Here is a 6,210-nt window from a genome sequence, read left to right on the forward strand (position 1 = left end):
CCAAACAGATTTGTTTGTTTAATCATATCGTGAATATTTTCAACTCAAATACAATCTGTAATAAATTAACAACTTCCTAAATACATTTTCCAGGGTATTGATGGCCTGTAGGCAATCTGATAAATGAATACAAAGCTAGTGGTTAGTTTGACTTGTTTTCCATACACAAATCGGAGCTCTGGCAGCAACTCAAGCCAAGGATTTTCGAGTAGTGTTTTTTTTTTTGTTTGTTTTTTAGACATGAAGTAAAATGCATTGTGAAGCACAAACTGTCCCTTTTTTTAAATATTTTTGAGCTTCGAGCAGCATTACTTTAAACACAGTTGTGCAACTTTAAACCAACAATTAGTATTAGGAATAAAAATAATATTATAATCCATATGTTGTTTGTGGCATAGATACAAATACAGGGGAAACTCAAAATTTTAGTATCGTGCAAATGTTAATTTAATCTAACCATTAGATTTACAAGGTGAAACTTCTGTATAACAGACTCAACATGCAACTCAAGATAGTTGAAGCCTTCTTTGGATATCATTTTGATGATTAGGTCTTACAGTTTATGAAAATGATAAATGTGAGTTTTCAAAAACTAACCCATGATCATCAGAGGCGTGCATGTAATGAGTTTATATCAAATTTAATTTCGCATTTGAAGTTGAATTTCTGACGTGAGTTTCACCTGTCAGTGATTTTACTTACCAAAAGTGCAGTAAAATGATTTGCCGTAAGGGTATTGAATTAAGAACATTTAAAATGACCTCAAAGTGCTGTACAAATTCGGATAAAATTACGAAGTTCAAATGAATTGATGTAACTATATAGATAACAGTCGACTGGTTTGAAAATGAAAAATAGAATAGCTAATATAATTGAATGAAATATTTACTACCGTAGTAAAAAGTCTCGCTCAGCTTGTTTTTGCTGTGGCGCATCATGTTGACGTAATATTTGTGTGACCAAGAGGAAAGTCAGGCTTCAACTTCGCTCGCTGGGAGGTAAGGTGACGCCATTACAACACGTTTGTGACAATGTTCTCAATAAACGTCCTCCTAAACACACATTTTAGGTGAAACATGATTACATATGAGCTGGGAGGGGCACTTGTTGGTCAGTTCGTCACTTTTACTTGGTTGACGCAGCAGAGCCAGCTAGCTGTGCTAAAGTGTTAGCAGAAGGAAAGAAGGAACCACTTGTTGATATAATGTTCTGCATCGATAATAATATTTATAATAATGCTTGACCTAAGTGTTGCTTATATAGAATGAAGCTGTGCAGCCTCAGCTGACGTTTAGCAGAGATAACCAAACAATGTGGGCAAGCTGTTACATTATAATCAGTTAATGGAATAGGCTCCAGCCCCCCACGATTTCGAAAGGGACAAGCGGTAGGAAATGGATAGACAGATGTTTTGGTCATTGAATTTAATTTTCACAAATGTAAATGTAAAATAACATAAAATTACTGGTTTATTCGAATTCCATTTTAAAATGCAAAAAAAAAAAAAAAAAAAACTAGGCACTTTTTTGGTGTTAAACTGAATCTAAAAAATGGTTTGATTTTTATTTTATATTTCATATAACAAACAAGTAAAACGTCTGTAAATAGAAACTGTAAAACAGACCAAATTGAATGTTTTTTTGTTTTTTAATTCCAGATGCCGGAAGTTTTATTTTCAAAGTTAAATCGTGGTTAATTGCTACTTCAGTGTGACTCCGGCTAAAATGTATTTGGAGCCATACACAGAAATGATTTTATTCATGGCATGATAATTGATCTACAGAAATATTTGGAAACCACAAGTAGTGACTTTAAAGACAGGACCGCAGACTGGCTTGTAAGAAAAGTGTACTATAGTGTTCAGTGCAGTACGCTAAGCTGTTTCACTTGGAGCACATAATATTTTTGAAGCAATATGAAATGTCTTAACTATCACAATTTCATTATTAACACTCAAATACTCAAACACGGTTCACATGTGCCCTCATATATATATATATATATATATATATATATATATATATATATATATATATATATATATATATATATATATACCCGGTTTCCATATGAGTTGGGAAATTGTGTTAGATGTAAATCTAAACGGAATACAATGATTTGCAAATCATTTTCAACCCATATTTAATTGAATATGCTACAAAGACAACATATTTGATGTTCAAACTGATAAAAAAATTGTTTTTGCAAATAATTATTAACTTTAGAACTTGATGCCAGCAACATGTGACAAAGAAGTTGGGAAAGGTGGCAGTTAAAACTGATAAAGTTGAGGAATGCTCATCAAACACTTAATTTGGAACATCCCACAGGTGTGCAGGCTAATTGGGAACAAGTGGGTGCCAAGATTGGGTATAAAAACAACTTCCCAAAAAATGCTCAGTCTTTCACAAGAAAGGATGGGGCGAGGTACACTCCTTTGTCCACAAATGTGTGAGCAAATAGTCAAACAGTTTAAGAACAACGTTTCTCAAAGTGCAATTGCAAGAAATTTAGGGATTTCAATATCTACGGTCCATAATATCATCAAAAGGTTCAGAGAATCTGAAGAAATCAATCCACGTAATCAATCAATTAATTCCTTTATTGTCGTTGTCATAAATAACACTTAAGTCATACATGTCAACAAGATTTCGTTTGAGCTTTGTCCAGCGGCATAGAAACTGCATTGATGTGCAGGTTGACCATAGTTAACAGTTTAGCTTAGCATTTGTTTATGAGAACACGTATAGAGGAACGTGGGGGTGGTGGGAACAGTCGGATGTCTAATGGGTGTTGCGTTGATGCTGCAGCAATGCAATGTCCAGAGCACAATTATTGAGGTGGTGAAGAGTGAGGTAATAAGATGGTCGGGGGCAGTAAAGGGGCTCACAGCCTGGGGATACGGACTGAGACATTCTGGTGGTCCTGGCGCGAATCGATCTGTACCTCCTTCCAGAGGGTAGCAGGTTGAAGAGGCCATGTGTTGGATGGTATTTGTCCTTCAGGATGTTGCGTACTTGCTTTAAGCAGCGAGCTGTGTACATGGCACTCATCTCTGGGAGTATAGGCCTTGTGATTGTCCCTACCGTTTTAACCACTCGCTGGAGGGCCTGTTGATTTGCTTTAGTGCAGCTAGCGAACCACACTAAAAAGCCGTAGGTGAGGACACTGCTGATGCCACAGTTGTAGAAGATTATCATTGATTTCTCCGGAATGTTTGCGCATTTTAGTTTCCTTAGAAAGAAAATACGTTGTTGGGCCTTTCAGACTGTAGAAGCAGTGTTAATGTCCCAGCATAGATCTTCTGTGATGGTCACCCCTAAAAATTGGAATTGTTTGACCCTTTCTACGAGATCGTTAATTACAAGTGGAGGGTGTTCTTTCTGCAAGCGGCATGGTCGGAAACCAACATTGAATGACCATGACCTTCGATCCCTCAGACGGCACTGTATCAAAAACCGACATCAATCTCTAAAGGATATCACCACATGGGCTCAGTAACACTTTAGAAAACCGCTGTCACGTAATACAGTTGGTCGCTTCATCTGTAAGTGCAAGTTAAAGCTCTACTATGCAAAGCGAAAGCCATTTATCAACAACATCCAGAAATACCGCCGGCTTCTCTGGGTCCGAGATCATCTAAGATAGACTGATGTAGGGCTGGGCGATATATACGATATATCGCGGGTTTGTCTCTGTGCAATCTAGAAAATGACTGTATCGTAATATTCGAGTATACTTTCTCACGCAGGACTTTTAGCTGCGGGCGTGCACTTCAGCCTCTCCTCGCTCTATCCCGTGTCCCCTTCTCGCAGACAAGCAGGCGCACATTCTTACATACGTCACAAACTGTCACATCACACGTCACATACATGCCCTCGCAGAGCAGAGAGCTAGCAGCGTGGCTAACGTTAGCTGCTAACGTAGCCGTACGAGAGAAAGATGGTGCGGATCTGGTAACAAATGAAGGAAGGCTTAATTCCCAAGAAAAACAGCAGGGTTTCCATCGTCTGGCGGTGGTTCGGCTTCAAGTGGGAATATGTCGAACAGACAGTCAAGTGTGGGTGGAAAAAACGTTGCTATAAAATGTAGCATTACTGCGTATATGTAGCATCGTTTGTAAAGTCAGTCGCTAGAGTATGAAGAGAATTTCATAACCTTAGTAACATACCAAATAGTGAAGGACATACATTATTTGATTTCCTATTATGCAGCTAATTTTTATTTGACATTTAAAATGTCTCTGACAATCTTGCAATTTATGTTTTGGAAATGACTTGAATGTTTGTGCCATTGCTTAATAACTTTGATAAATACACTTTTGGTCAATTGACTTAGTTTGTGATTTCCCTCTCTGCATGAAAGTTTAAAAGTAGCATATATTAATGCAGTATGAAGAAGAATGTTTTAATGTAGACACATAGAATCATCATACTGCTGTGATTATATGCATCAAGTGTTCACTCAAGGCCAAGGCAAAACATCGTAATATATAAAATGTAAAATATTGCGATATTAAAAAAAGGCAATATCGCCCTGCCCTAGACTGATGCAAAGTGGAAAAGTGTTCTGTGGTCTGACGAGTCCACATTTCGAATTGTTTTTGGAAATATTCGACATTGTGTCATCTGGACCAAAGGGGAAGCAAACTATCCAGACTGTCATCGACGCAAAGTTCAAAAGCCAAGGCATGGGTAACTTACACATCTGTGAAGGCACTATTAATGCTAAAAGGTACATACAGGTTTTGGAACAACATATGCTGCCATCTAAGCGCCGTCTTTTTCATGGACGCCCCTGCTTATTTCAGCAAGACAATGCCAAGCCACATTCAGCACGTGTTACAACAGCAAGGCTTCGTAAAAAAAGGGTGCGGGTAGTTTCCTGGCCCGCCTGCAGTGCGACCTGTCTCCCATCGAAAATGTGTTGCGCATTATGAAGCGTAAAATACGACAGTGGAGTTTGGCGTCACATTAGTGTTAAAAATCCAAGCACATAAAATCTGTTATCGCGCGCTGACCCTCCCCTTTGTGTGGACGTGCAGCGCCTTTTTGTGTACGCGTGGTACCTGTGTGCGCGCGGCGTCTTCGTTATGGCACTTTTGGGGCGGGTATGCTCAGAAGTATAGCAGGGCGGGTCATCGTCAATATGTATCAAGATGATACAGCTACTGTCGACAAACAAATTCTAAAAAGTCCAAATTTAGTAGAGTTGTGGATAATGCCAATTGAATTTTATCTAAAAATATTTGAAGAAGGTAATGTCTCATCTGTTGAGAGAACATCACATAGTTAATGAAGTGTCAAGATCAATATCTCTCTTTTCATACACATACAACCAGTCGACAGATGTCAGTCAATGATGGAAATTATATTTTCAAATCCGTTTTCTTTCCTCACTTGTCTGTTTTAAAAATTATTTGTATTTATTTAATATTTGTACATGTAAATATTGAATGTATGCCACAATGTACGACTATTAATTTTCTTTCCTCTATCTACTTTAAGTTTACACCAGAGTCTACCCGAACCCACCTATCTATGCGTACTTCATATCAGGACCACATGATTAGCATATGGGCCTAATTATTGATGTTATGATTGCAATTACTATTTTAGTAGAATAATGAATGACAGGTTATCACTACAATTAATGAATATGGTTTTAATATTAGTATAAAAAGTATTTACGTTTCTGCAAACAACTCAAACTATGGAAAATTAGATATCAGCCGAGATCCGTATGGATGGCACAGTTAAAAATATGTATTTAAAAAAAGCAACAAAAAAAGCTGGCTTCATACATTAGGCAAATTAAATCTGAGAGATAATAGTGTAAGACTTACTTGTTCAGCCATGATAGCCCCATGAAAACGTGATTTCCTTTCTATTTAATCCCAGGGAACTACCATGGACCTTTCAATATAGATATGAATAAGCACTCGATGTTTCTCCAGCGTAGCAGCCATCTTACCTCGGAAAGCTGGTCCCGATCATTTTATTGATGTCAATGGTACATCTACTATTTAAATATACATATACATACAATACTCTGACATTTATAACAAATCTTAAACGTTTGGAAATTAGTTGAAGTGGAGAATCAGCGCGCGATAACAGTTTTTATGCGCTTTGATTTTTGGCACTAATGTGACGCCATACATGTACTATTTAAATAACCATAACTTGCTCAATTTTCAACTAACGTGAA

At 37.4% G+C, this 6,210-nt stretch overlaps 1 protein-coding gene across 3 annotated transcripts in view; it reads left to right on the top strand.

Moving 5' to 3' along the window:
* Window positions 1-895: 895 nt before the first annotated feature.
* Window positions 896-6,210, top strand: part of LOC133539782 (zinc finger protein 687a-like) — a 40,503-nt gene continuing 35,188 nt past the window's right edge. For all 3 annotated transcript variants that reach the window (XM_061881949.1, XM_061881950.1, XM_061881952.1), the window contains exon 1: window positions 896-998. The gene's annotated coding sequence lies outside the window, so the exon portion shown is untranslated. The remainder of the gene's footprint in view (window positions 999-6,210) is intronic.

The sequence above is a fragment of the Nerophis ophidion genome, linkage group LG21 (genome assembly GCF_033978795.1).
Source record: "Nerophis ophidion isolate RoL-2023_Sa linkage group LG21, RoL_Noph_v1.0, whole genome shotgun sequence".
In the NCBI taxonomy this organism is placed as follows: Eukaryota; Metazoa; Chordata; class Actinopteri; order Syngnathiformes; family Syngnathidae; genus Nerophis; species Nerophis ophidion.